The sequence below is a fragment of the Nicotiana attenuata genome, chromosome 10 (assembly GCF_001879085.1).
Source record: "Nicotiana attenuata strain UT chromosome 10, NIATTr2, whole genome shotgun sequence".
NCBI classification, from domain to species: domain Eukaryota; kingdom Viridiplantae; phylum Streptophyta; class Magnoliopsida; order Solanales; family Solanaceae; genus Nicotiana; species Nicotiana attenuata.
Window position 1 is genome coordinate 50873763 of NC_031998.1, and position 14736 is coordinate 50888498.

Genomic DNA, 14736 nt, shown 5'->3' on the forward strand with positions numbered 1-14736 from the left:
GCAGAATATGTGGAATGAATTGAACATTGAGGTCCTATAGGCAGGTTGGCTAACACACATAGGAACAGAATATGTTCGAGAAAAATAAACACTTATAGGCAGGATTTCTACCCGTTTCATGCAAACATTAGAATAGACCTATTTTCCCAATTTTACTAACACCCCAATTGTTATTACATCATTATTACAGGCCCAATGAATGAAGTAAATTATAGAATTACAGAATAGATATAGTGAGCCTACAGCAGGCCCAAAGTATACCCGGTCAGGCTAGGCCTTCGATTTCAAATCCATATAGTTTCATACCACCCCAGAAAATAGTCAGGATCCAGTAGCCATGAAAGATTCAGAAAACAGCCAAGTACACAAGCCCATTGGCTTAATCAGCAAGCGAAATAGGACAGAATTGAGCAATTAGGACAAAGTGATAGGGAACTTTGGACCCTAGTGTGTCAGAGTTCCCAAGGGCTTCAAGAACCTAGGGTAGTGCTCATACTAAGGAGGTTAATAGAGGAGATTCAGGAATAGTGCATGTTTCAGTATCAGGAGGAATGATCAAAGACCCAAAATCCTAGTGTGTTAGAGTTCACAAGGGCCTCAAATGGACCCCGAGTAGTGCTCACACTAGGGAGGTCAGTAGCAAGAGCCTTGATAGCCTTGGCTTTCAGCCGGCTCAGAATGAGAACTCAAAAGAGCCCAGGTAATAATTGAAAGAGAATAAACTAATGTTGAGGGATAGCAATGAAGGATACAAACATAATCAAGCTGAGCACATAGAGCAGATAACAGAACATGCTTAGGTTTCAAGAACAAACTTAAAAAAGTTTCAGAAGAATAGGTTCAACACTTTAATACAAAGGTAGTCACACATTAATAGAACAGGTTTGCAGTATTAATGTACACAGACTCATAGTAGGAAAAGGTTCAAATTATGCTAAGTATAGATCATATTAATAGGCAACAGAATTTAGATAGGGTGAGAACAGGTCATTGCAAGAATTATGCAAGTAAAGCATGATTGATAACAAAATTAAACACTAAGGAGAGGCTAAAATGTGTCAGAAAGTTGCAACATATAGGCTAGATAAGCCTGAAAAGAATATGATTAACTGAAATTAGGTTTAGGCATGTCTCATATTACCAACATAATGAAAGCTGAAGAGATCAAAAATTGAAGTAAAGCAATCAGAATTGCACACAAGAACAGCCCAGAAAACACATTTAAACTACAACCTCCAGAAGTGAAAACATATGCAAATGACATGTAAATAGGAATAAAGTGACAAAAGTTCAGCAACTTACCAGTTAAGCGAAAAAACAAGAAAGAACGAAGGTCCACATTAGCAAGAATCCAGAATTTCTAGCATTGGCTTTCAGCCGGCCAAGAACCAGAATATAGAACAAGAGTATTAGAGAACAAAGAGTAGTAACTTTAGTTTTTGTTTTTTAGTAAACATGGACGATTCCAGACTGTCCAAGGGAACGAGGGGAGGGGTTTATATAGTAGTAGAACAAGCACATAAATAAGGAAGTATAAACAATCAGACCATAAAAGGAAAGAAACACATAAATTAATTAAAAATCAAAATAAGCCGGTATACCCTAATTTTAGAAAAAATAAATATTAACAGAACATTCACAAACACAGTAGCACAAGATGAATAGAGACACAAATATTTTTCAAAATCAGAGAATCAAACCAATTTTGGTTCGAAAAAGAGATCTGAAAATTCTAGTTTTAGGGCTAGATAAATATTGACAAAAATATGAAAGAAAATCGAGATATACTAGGATATAGGACGAATATGGACATAATAACACTTAACATCAGAGAATCGAACCCATTTTTGGTTCGATTAAAAGGGATCTGAAAACCCTAATTTAGGATAAGTAAGAATCAACAAAAGATACAGAAATATTCGTACTTACAAAGAGCAAATGATGAACATAGACAGAATAATCGGAAAAGTCAAGGATTTGAACCAATTTTGGTTCAATTCTTACGAGATATGCTTGCCATCTTTAGGCAAGCAGTACAGAGAAGGACCCAGTACCAGGGAGAGGTCACATATGGCAAGAAACGGCCATGGAATCCCATGTTAAGTGGGATTAGGAGAGGGATTTGGGGGGAAGACGGCTAGGGTTTGAGAGATGAGAGGATTCAAGGGCGACGGACGGTGCGAAATGGCTAGGGTTTGGGGTTTGGGTAGTAATTAAAAGGGATGGTGTAATGTGGGTCGTTGATCTTAGAGATCAACGGTCATGATTTAAAAGGGTCTTGGGTTGGGTGGTTAAATGGGTTACCAATTGGGTTATGGGGTTGGGTTAATTGGTCTTGGGCCAGGGGTAATTGGGCTAAGGTTTGGGTAGTTTAAAATGGGTGAAATTTGGGCTGCTATTTAAATACCCCATTTTTAGCAAATAAAATAATTTATAAAATAAATAATAAATAACAAAAATATTAATTATGCACTAAAATTATTAAAAATGATAACTTAACATTATAAAAATATAAAAATAAATTATTTTGCATAAATATCATAATTTTCATGAATATAGGCTATTATTGCAAAAATGTGAAATTAGCCTAAAAATGCATATTTGAAAACATACACATTGGTATAAATGATGAGTTTGAATGATTAAATCACCATAAAAATAATTTGAAGGATAATTATTGAATATTTATATGATAAAAATGCAGAAAGAATTTAATTTAAAGCCTTTAAAAATCATGGAAAATTATGAAAAATGCTTGTATAGGTTCATGATGATGAAAATATACTATATATATATATATATATATATATATATATATATATTAGAAATATGAGGGAAAAATTGGGTATCAACACTTCGGAGACCCATTAGAAGGATGTAGGGACCGGTGGCGGGCATGTAGACAATCTCATCAACAGGAAGCCAACCCAATGTCCACTCTATCTGATCCCCGGTTATAGAACGAAGGCGGGATATCCAATCTTTGACCCCTTCTGGCATTTCGAATCATGTCACTCGTGTACCAAACTCTTCGATGCAGTTTTTTTCAATAGACCCGTAGTTCATGTATCGGGGACAGCGACAAAGGTGTTCGATCATACAAATCTGCAATAACATATTACACCACTCAAAAAACCTTACTCCGGCCTTACAGGATATGCGAGCTCGGAATATATCTGATACGATTATGGGTGCGAGGGTACACTTGGCCTGGGTAGTCAAAACATGGACAACTCCATCTACATGCAAATCAATATTCTCATCCTCCCTTGGAAACACTAGGAGGCATAAAAATGCCACCATGAAGGCAAAGCATCTATGCGTCTCCCATTATGATCGGTTTCCCTTACTGCAGAGTCCATTTTCTGGGTCCTCGATTCCTTTTAATGCCCATACCGCTGGTATAGAAAGTGAAAAGTGGAAGCTCCACCTGCTAGACTTTCAATCCTGATCTGCCTATTTATTTTCAGTAAGTCTAGAAACTTGTGGGGAGTAACGGTCCTTGGAGATATCAGGTACTTATGTCTTAATCCCTCTGTACTCCCGGCATAACTCGCCATTTCTTCCAAGGTAGGTGTAAGCTCAAAAATCTGAGAAGTGCAAAACATTGTGAGCGGGGTCCCAGAATGACATTAATGCCTCTATCAAATCACTTCTAGGTTTAATTTTCAATAGTCCAATGAGTGCCCCCAGGTGTCGGTTGACCTTGTCTTGCCCTTGTTTTCCCAAATCCTCCCACCACATGTGGAGTGCCGGTGGAATATGATCCATAACCTTTACCGGTAAATTCTGAACAGTGCTCATTCTGTACATTTTTAAATTAGGGTGGTTGGGTTAATACATGTGATTTTTGTTTGAAAACTGATCAGAAAAGATAATTTTTTGCAAAATTCAATATAAAACAAATCACGGCTACTTTTGCGAATACGGCCCTTCAGCACTTCAGAAGGGAAGATTTTAGGGCTGTGTTTGCAAAGTGGCCAATATTATAAAAAAAAAGGACCATAGGTGGCTATTCCTGCAAAAATGGCCTTCCGGCGTCCCGTCGGGACATTTCTGGCTATTTGGACAAAAATGGCATCACCTAACTTTATCTATGACAAAATGACGATGTTTTTCATGTTTTTTGTTATTTTTGCAAAAGTGGGACTGGACTCGATGAGGGTTGCCTACATATCCCACATCCGGTGAGAATCAAACCCGCGTAGTTCGGTAAGTTTTGACGTAACAAGAAAAATATGACTTTTTTTCTTTTTTTTTCTCTCAAAATTTCGACAGAGTTTCGCGATATTTTGGCCACCAAGGTTTTCAGAAACGGATGATTTTCTCTCTCCTAACTCAATCTTGGTTTTTCTTGATTTTTCTTCCCTATTCAAGAAGCCGGTCAACATGCAAGCCAAAGCAAATAAATGCACAAGTAGCACGTAAAATGCATCCGGATGGTCTTTTTATTTCGGGTACACATGTCCTAGACGGACCCAACCCCTGTGTAGAGTCCCCAAAGTCAAATGCACGTGATGCAAACAAGCATTTCTATTAGGGATCCGGCATGTGGCTATGTTATTCTAGGTTTAAAAATCTGGGTGTATTTTTCTAGACCTTCCTTACCCGAGCGGACAACTCGAGCCGAGGGGGGGCAACGTACCGGTAACCAAAAGGCCATCCGGCTTTGTAACTGATCCGATCCTCGTTCTAAATTAGGGTATGACTCTAACAGAAAAGAAGTCACGCCAGCGTACACTTCCCCGAAGATTTAGAAGACTCAAAGAGAAGAAGGGTTTCGTAACAGTTTTATATACAGTTCAAACAATATCAAAGCGGTAAAAAGCGGCATTTAGCACATTAGAATCAAACACGCAAAAAAATCAGATAATAAACAAAAGCCAACTATAACAGTTATTCTAAGCTCGAATTCTGAACCCTGAACCAGAGATTCTAGGTTTAATCCCCAGCAAAGTTTCCAGAGCTGTCACACCTCCTTTTTTCGAGGGGATAGGGAGTTTTTTCAATTAAAGTGACGTTTTCGAAATGGGATTATTTATTTAATTCAAAGTCACCACTTGGAATAACTAATGGTGTCCCAAGTCACCGGTTTATTTTAAATCCCAAATCGAGGAAATTTGACTCTGTTTAAAGTCCACGAAAACCAGAAGACCTGGTAAGGAATTCTGTTAACCAGGAAAAAGGTGTTAGGCACTCCCGAGTTCTGTGATTTAGCACAGTCGCTCAACTGTTAATGATTGGCCTAATTATCTAATACATTACATGTTTTAAACCTATTGTGCTTTTTTAATCTTTTAAACAACTTTTAATTATTTATGGAATCTATTTGAACAAGTACCGATGTCACGCACTCGTTTGTTTTGTACACATTGCGAATCGCGTCACGGGAACCGTACCCATGATCTACAACATGTTTAATTTTATTGTTGTTTGAAGTTATGGTCGGGTTACATGAAATGCGCACCCGAATTGGGATTACGTATCACAACTACGCCACGGGAGACGTACTTGTAGTTGCGATGATTTAATTATGCGCCTAAAGCAAACTACGATGTTTGTGACTTATTCCCTAATCTAATTTGAGATTATTGGAGATCACAGGATATGGTGAAGAACAGTTCTAGTCCACAGTTGATTTGGCTTACATGATGAAGCCCATTTGAATTATTTCAAAAGCTTGTCGTGATTCTGTTTTTGGTTCACGAATGGGAATTCGGTTAAAGCTCGTGTATTTGGACTATCAGGAGATAAACAAAATTGGAACACAATTAGATAGGCTAAGCACTGGTTGCAACAAGTTAATATTAAAGAGATTGGCTTATTTAGGCAATTATCTGATTTTTAGGTGAGCATAAGCTCATTATGGTCCCTGAATTTGCTGACTCCTAGGCTAAGTCGTGCTTCACGCCAATTAAGACAAAACTATGAATTTCCAGGTAAGTTGCTTAGGCTTCCCATTGAGCCCAGCAACGAAATAAGCTAACTTGAGGAAGTGAACCTCAATATTGGGCTCCATGTCCTTTTGAATTTCAGGCCCATAATTAGGCCTCATACAAAGAAAGCACAAACAAACAAACAAATTCCAGATTGCATAATTATTAACATTTCTATCACTAATTGTTGAACATTTTTTACATACAACAGGAATATAATCGACTGGAGTCATTGTCATTGCATTCGTACTTTGCAATCAAATCTTTACTCTAACATTTAACTTCATAAATCATTTCAATTACAATTACACATCAAAATTTCATATTACAATCCCTAACATCAAAGAAAATCAATCAAGAAAAATCTGCAATGATTTCAAACACCTCAGATGGCCGAGTTTTAGCTTCACAGATTTAGCCAACTTAGTAGTCACCTCTATAAACTACAGCCACATTTATTGAAGCAACAGCCTTTTCCTGTCATGATTTTACTACCAACACTACTTAGTACAGCATTAGGAACATATTTGAATGGGAATTCATGCTCAAAATAGCCCGGGATGACCTAACAGAGATACATATGCTTTAGAGAAGTTCAAGGGCAGTAATACAACAATAAGGTCGAAACAGATTTCAATTTCAATCGCTTAAACATTTAGAACCTTTCACATGAAATCTAAAACACCACATCACAAAAGACACATAAATGCCTGAGAAATCACAGAAGAACACTTGATTATGTCCAATTCAAACATGTGAGTTCATAGATGTGTACCTTAACAACCGAATAGACAATAAAAAGAAAATAGGTCTCTGAAAACTGGGAGGAGGAAAACAATAAAAATACAGCTGCAGAAAACCAAAACACAGCAGCTTCACACCTCCACCCAGAAATCCCCAACAACAAATGCAAAGATTAATATCTTTTATGGAAGAGAAAAATGTAGATCTTTTTGGAGCCCCTTTTAATGAGTGTGACAGTGAATATGCTGATAATAACATATGTGTGTGTGAGGAGTGTGAGCTCCCTTATATAGAGTGTAGGTGTGCAAGATATATGGAATGAAAGGGAATAAAGGAATCTGCCAACATTCCCTTAAAATTAGGAAAATAGCATCTTTTCTAACCATAAATGAACAGTTGTCCATGTTTCCAGATATTTCTTTTTATTTTTAATCCTTGGCTTCTTAAAATCCCCTCTTTTGACCCCAATTTGACCTAATTCTTTCACTTTTATTGCATTTCCACCCCTCTTCTAGAGATTTCCCAAGTAATCACTCAGATTCCCTAATTTCTCTATCTCATTTGCCCCCCTAAAGTTTCTAATTATCACACAAAAACATATACTACTTCTCACCTGAAAATTAGTGCACCAAACCAAATCTTCAACAACTCAAAAACTTAAGTAATTAACAGGTACCTGGACTTCTAATTATACAATTGGCTAATTAATCAAACTTTCAACTACACTAAATTAATTAAATTTTAAAAAAACTTAGTTGACAATCTAAAGAAAAGGATAACAAAAGATGAGAAGAAAGATACACTGATTTGGAACTCAAATGAAACGGCAGTGATTGACGCGCCCCGACGAACAACTGATGACGATGAAGCTCCAGCCAAAATGCAAACTTCGAGATACGGCACGAAATTTACATCAGCGTATAGCTCTCATCAAGAGCTTTGCAATGACGTTAATTTCGACCGTAAACGGATGGGGAATAGTTGAGTACTTTAGAAAGGGAAAAGGGGCGGCTAGGGTTTAGTTTTGAGATCTAAAAATTAGCGAGTTTGGGTGGTTTTCTGTGGGAATTAGTGAGGGATTAGGAACGAGGGTGGCACGGAGACTGTAGGGTGTTAATTTGAGGGCGTTTGGGGTTGTGTCGTCGGCCGGTGAGGGTTAGAGTTTTGGGGCGGCTAGGGCTTCGATGAGTGAGAGAGAGATAGAGAAATGAGGGGGTTCTGAGGGGTTTGGGGAGGGGGTCTTCGACAGATATAAGGGATTAGGGAGTGGAGTTGTGAACCGTTGGATGAGATAGGATCAACGGTAGAGATCGATCCAAATTAAAACGGGGTCGTTTTGGTAATTAGTGGGGCTGGGGAATGCTGGACCGGGTAAATAGTGTGGGTTGGGGCGGATTGGGGTTAAATGGGCCACTGAAGTTGGTCTTGGCCCAATTCGGAATCAACAAAGCTTTTTCTTCTTTTCTTTATATTCTTGATTTTTTTTAATCGTATAAAATTAATTAAAAACCTAAACCAAATCCTAAATCACATCTAATATGTAGAATTAAATTAATTATCTATTTCTAGCATTAGAATAATTAGTAACTTAAAACTAAAGAAAGGAAAATCAATTTTAAAACTAGAAGCTAAATATGTAAAATGGATCGCATAGAACACTGCTGTAGCCAAAAACTAGCAGTTAAAAATGGCCTAGAAATGGTCCGAAACCACCCCGAAACTCACCCGAGGCCCCCGGGACCTCAATCAAAAGCACGGACATATCCTATAACATCATTCAAACTTGTTCCAATCATCAAAATACATCAAACAACGCTAAAACCATCAAATCACATCGGCTTCAAGCCTAAGTTCTTCAAAAACTTCCGAAATGCACTTTTGATCAAAAAGTCTACCAAACCTCGTCCGAATGATCTGAAACTTTGCACGTACATCCCAAATGACATAACGGAGCTACTGCAACTCTCGGAATTCCATTCCGACCCCTATATCAAAATCTCGCATATCAATCGGAATTCGCCAAAATACTAACTTCGCCAATTCAAGCCTAATTCTACACCGGACCTCCAAAATAAATTCCGATCACGCTCCCAAGTCACAAATCATCTCCCGAAGCTAACCGAATCACCGGAAATCACATCCGAGCCCTCTAACTCATAAGTTAACATCCGGTTGACTTTTCCAACTTAAGCCTTCTTAAAAGAGACTAAGTGTCTCATTTCTTATCAAAACCAATCCGAATCAACTCTAACTCACCACATACTGGTAATGAAACATGAAGAAGTAATAAATGAGGATAACGGGGCAGTAATACCTGATACGACGGGTCGGGTAATCACATCCTCCCCAACTTAAACCAACGCTCGTCCTCGAGCGTACCCAGAGTTGTCCTAGTAGCTAACCAACAGCTGAATAACTTTACCAAGCATATACCCGGGGTGATCCCTCGTCACCCTATCTCGCATAGGTCCGATAACGCAATATAGCTGAAATTTTTTCACAGTCCATCTAAGCCATAAACCGTAGAACCACCTTGCACTTTCCGAAATCATACACAAGATCAGGACCTCACATCTATACTCAGAATAAACCCGAACCAGCTGTAATAACCCATACCTGCAACCTTAGGTGAGATCATATGATATACCACATGGTCCAAACAGTCGAAACGGTAGCCTCTATCCACAGCAGTTGCCTACAATAACCAAATACCGGTAGAAAACCTCTTATCAACTAAGGTCTTATTCCAACACTTTCATATAATGCCAACGATAAATGAAACATGCTATAAACCGTAACCATTTCTGATATCAACCATTCATGAACCCGCTTCCCCTTTGACTAATACCACAACAGATTTCCAGGCTGAATCTCGATATTATCCTTCTAACAAGCTGAAATCAAATCTGTCCGTATTCATTAATGACTCCAACGATCACCTCGAATCCAACACACCACTCTGGTGACATGACACCTCAATGCAGGCCTAAGCCACAACTTGCATAATACACGCACCAATGAGGAACAGTCTGAACATACCTAAATCAGGACAAATGACTCAAACGAAAGAGTTGTACCTCAAGCTCATCAACACCATTACAACCCAAGGCTGAGACCCCGTCTCACCTCATAGAAATAGAATGCCTGAATCTACCTCGAAGGGTCCTAAATCCACGTAGCCTCGCTACAATGCACGATCATATCCAAACACTGTTACACATGAAACACCTCAAGTCACTATGATCAAAATCGACAGCCACGCACATTTGATGTTTGTAACCAAAGCAATTCATTACATCCACGGTGAAACCAATAACATATAACACACAACCCGATAGGCCATAACCAATACTCCATTTGCTGAGCAAGACTCAATCACTCTTCCCGCTCGACTTCCTCTATGAATCTCAAATAGGACCGCACCACATGTGCCTATAGCCAACAAGTCATGACATCCCACAGCACAGAAAGCAACTCATAGATCTCCCCAGATCCCTAAACAAGCTCAACAACGATAGATCCAACCTATCCCTCAACAATACAACTCGGGACTAACCAAGCTAACTCAAGCTAAATACGTAGCCACATTGGCCTACCAACGAGCTCATTATCAAGAAGCCTGAAGCTGCTCCTTCCACTACTATAACTCCTGTCGGAGTCGTACAATACGGTGCCCAACACCAAATCAACATCGAAATCCATAACCTCTCCCGGCAACATGCCCGACCACAAGGAACGCATCCGAAAAGGTCACTCAATACCGGAACTGAATCATTGGTAGAAACCTCTGCACTGACATCCGTCGCAAAGGCCCTATTAAGGAAAGCAATCCTTCTCAGCCGTCCGCTGAATCTTTTGAAATATATACCACTCTGCAAGAACATAATCAAATGCACCTTGCCGCTCAACCCGTGGCATTTCCGGCCTAGCCCGTAGCACAATAGTCTAGAATAACCCAACACTGAGACAACCAGCCTACAATCCAATATCATATCCAAAATTTGGCATACCAAGCAAAGAAAGATCCACTCGGACCTCTAATTCCCAATAACCGCTAGACGGTGCCGATACACACGATTTACAACAACTGCATAGCCTGAACACGAGAACTCCTAGTCTCCAACTCCATATAGCACACAAATCACTATACCTGACCCCAAAATTGCGCCGTACGAATACATCTCACACCTCAAGTACCCAATCATCCCACGAAAGGTATTCTAAAGTTTCCCTGCCATCAAACAAACTCAGATATCAACAGTCGATACCAAATGCCGCAACACTACCGAAGTATTATCGGTTTACATCACATTGCCCTTTTAGTGGAACATATACCCCCGTCGAATCACTATGGTTGGCAATACCATTTTCCTTAATCATTTGAAGATCGATTCTTTAATCACCTGCAGCTGCCCGTGCTGCTTAAGAATTTAATGACTTTCCATTATGAACAGAACCGTAACCTTACACACACAAATCCCAATCCTCCACCACATATCACATATACCATACCACACTAGTATAACATGAGAACTCCATGTCCCTTCCTAACCACAAACATCTACGTACTCCACTAGTCAAGAACTCTCCATCAATCCCATCAAGAAGAGAAATCATTACACATTCCATGCTTCGCATGCCCATTGGCAATTTATATGTCTCTAAACCACGGTAAAACTTATCAAGAACTCTCCCCCAATTCCATTGCACAAGCTAAACTGCCAGGACTGAATCCTTCTCCCCGAACCAAGCTAAGCAAGCTGTCAGAACTCAAGAGCCTTGCTGCACAATACCCGTAAAAGCCCATTACCTCGAACACATACGAAGAATTAATAACATCCTTACCATACCGATTCGGTCTACTATCAAGCTATTCCATCTATCTAATTTCCATTTTTGATTCATCATCCACTTGATATTTCTCCCTCGCTGTAGCATCACAATGCCTCAATCCAAGCTTACCACACGAGACTCGAACATAAGACCACACTGTCTAAGACCCATAGGCCACTGAATACTCTCTTAATTGTTTCCCAGAAATACCACATTCCAGAATACTTCACTCTGAGAACTTTCTGCGAATCTAAATTCGCTTCCTTTACTTTCTAGGTATCGACACATAGGATCCCATGATCAACATAAAAATACCACAAGTCTTGACATTTTCTATTGAAAACACTGTCTTTAGTCACATACACCACCTTAAAACACCTGAGTGCTACATGTAGATTCTTGAACACATTAAAACCATTCTCGAGAGTCATTCTCTCTTATTCATCTGCAAATCACCTGATTTAACGAACAGAACCACTCATGCTTTATTGACACTCTGATACCGTAAAATGAGACCCTCATCCCAATACAACCAAACAACTTCCTGCTCTATGCACCGAGCATTCTTTACCAACAACAACTCTAGACATTCCGAAATTCTCATACCCTATGGAACATAATATAACCTTTGTCGAAATTTTGCTTCACTCGCCCATCCTCGGCGCAATCTCTGTAACTGGAACTAACTCGCCAGCATACCTCGAGACGTACCCAACATAGCACATAACCGTGCAATCAGCTAATCAACAGCAACGTCCCCAACTTGGCTCGAAGCCATATATCAAGACATGCTTAACAACTCATACACTTTGCTCTAATGATGCCACAATGTCATGGTAGAGATTAACTCAAAATCATCTACAAGTTTGTGAAAACACGGATCATCTAGTACTGAAATCCTCTACAACCCTCGCATTCATCCCCACATCAANTGGATTGCTCATCGTCCGCCGTGGACATAGGTCAATTGACCGAACCGCGTTAAATATTTGTGTCTCTTTTTGGTATATTTCTCTTTTGTTGTGTGATTTACCGCATTCAAGGTTTGCTTTACTAGCTTCCCGTGGGTAACAAGTTTTTTTTTTTTAAAAAAAAATGGGTATAGGTTAAATGGGGGCGACCAAATAGGGCGCTTGTCACGACCCAAATTTCCCACCCTCGGGAGTCGTGATGGCGCCTACTATTAGGAGCTAGGCAAGCCAATTATTTATTACCTCTTTTAGCAAACCTCGACATTAATAAAATAACGAAACATTTAATAGAAAAGCGGAAGTCTTAAATATAAATAAACTGGTAGCAATGCGGAAGTTCAATACAATTCTACCCAAGAACTGGAGTCACAAACTCACGAACGTCTAGAGAATGCTAAATACAATGTCTGAATAAAAACATAGTTCTGTTTGTTCCGGTACAAAGGATAACAAACTAAAGTAAAGATAGAAGAGACTCCGGGCCATGCGGACGCCAGCAAGGCTACCTCGGGATCTCTGGACTGAAGTCAGCTCCCAAAACTCCTACTGCTGTCCAAAAGCTGCTCCGGCACCGTGATCTGTGCAAAAAGATGCACAGAGTGTAGCATCAGCACAACCGACCCCATGTGTTGGTTAGTGCCTGGCCTAACCCCGGCGAAGTAGTGACGAGGCTAGACCGGACTACCAAACAAACCTGTGCAATTCAATATATATGTATGCAATATAAAGGTATACAGAAATTAACCAGTCAATGGGGATGGGGAAGCATGCTGTAGGGGCGGTAACAGTTCAGGTATAAAATCAATAATTTAGGAATGAAACAATTCAACCATAATATCAATGAGAGTAGGAAATCAACAGTTGCATGGCACCACCCCTCGTGCTTTTACTCTCATTCTCACCCAAACAATCATATATAGTGCACGGCATCACCCTTCGTGCTTTACCTCACAAAATGATGGCACAGAATGATCCTTCGTGCATAAACACTCATATCATGGCACGGAATGTTCCTTCGTGCAATAGTAATCAAATCAGGGCACGGAATGTTCCTTCGTGCATTAATAATCAAATCAGGGCACGGAATGTTCCTTCGTGCATTAACATATTCTCAACACAAGTCGTGCACGGCATCAACCTTCGTGCTTTATCACTCTTCCTCACCCAAACAACAATCACAACCAATGGGGCGAGGGGATAGACAAACAGTAATAGAAGTCCCGGCAAGGGAAACAACAAGTAAACAGCTAAATCCCGGCAAGGGAACAACAATAATAATTTTCACATCCCAGCAAGGGAGGTAATCAATATACGAATACGGCCCGGCAAGAGAATAATCACATTTCTTTCTCTTTCTTTCTTTTCTTACTCAATAATTACTTTATCATTCGAGCCAACGCTCCAAAGAGTTCACAAATCATAATTCTTTCTCATACTCTTCACATTATATAGAGTTCATCAATTACACGAGGAAGAGTCGCAACAAAATAGGAATAAACACAATATACGAACTCGCGGTCATATTAGACACCAGTGTATAGATACTCGTCACCATGCCTATACACCGTACTCGATCAATTAGCAAATAGCAAACAAGACTCAACTCCTATTCCCTTAAGCTAGGGTTAAACCAAACACTTACCTCAACTTCCACAGCTAAATCAATCCACAACGACCGCCTTCCCTCTCGAATTCGGCTCCAACTCAATCAAATCTATGAAATAACGACTTTACAACATTAATATAAGCTAAACAAATCAAACCCAATGCCTAAATATAGATTCCCAACCTTTCTTCCAAAAATTCCAAAATCGACCTCGGGCCCGCTTGGTCGAAACACGAGGTTCGGGCCAAATTCATATCACCCATTCCCCCACGAGCCCGGATATATAATTTGTTTCCAAATTCGACCCCAAAACGAGGTCTAAATCAAAGAAAATTGAAAAGCCCTAACTCTACCCATTCCCCCAATTTCAACCCTAGATTACATGATTTAGCCTTAGAAGCTCACTAATTAATGAGAGAAAATGAAGGAAATAGGTGGGAAATTACTAACCCAAATGGTCTTGAAGAATGGGGGCTTCAATGGACTCCTAGAGCTTGGGGAAGAAGAGAGCTCGTGAAAATTTTTGGAACTAACCCGTCACTATTCTGTTTTTGAAGCATTAAATGACTAGGCAAAAATGCCCTATGCGTTCGTGACACAGGGGTCGCGTTCGCGAAGAAGGGGGAGCTGGCAAGCATCGCGTTCG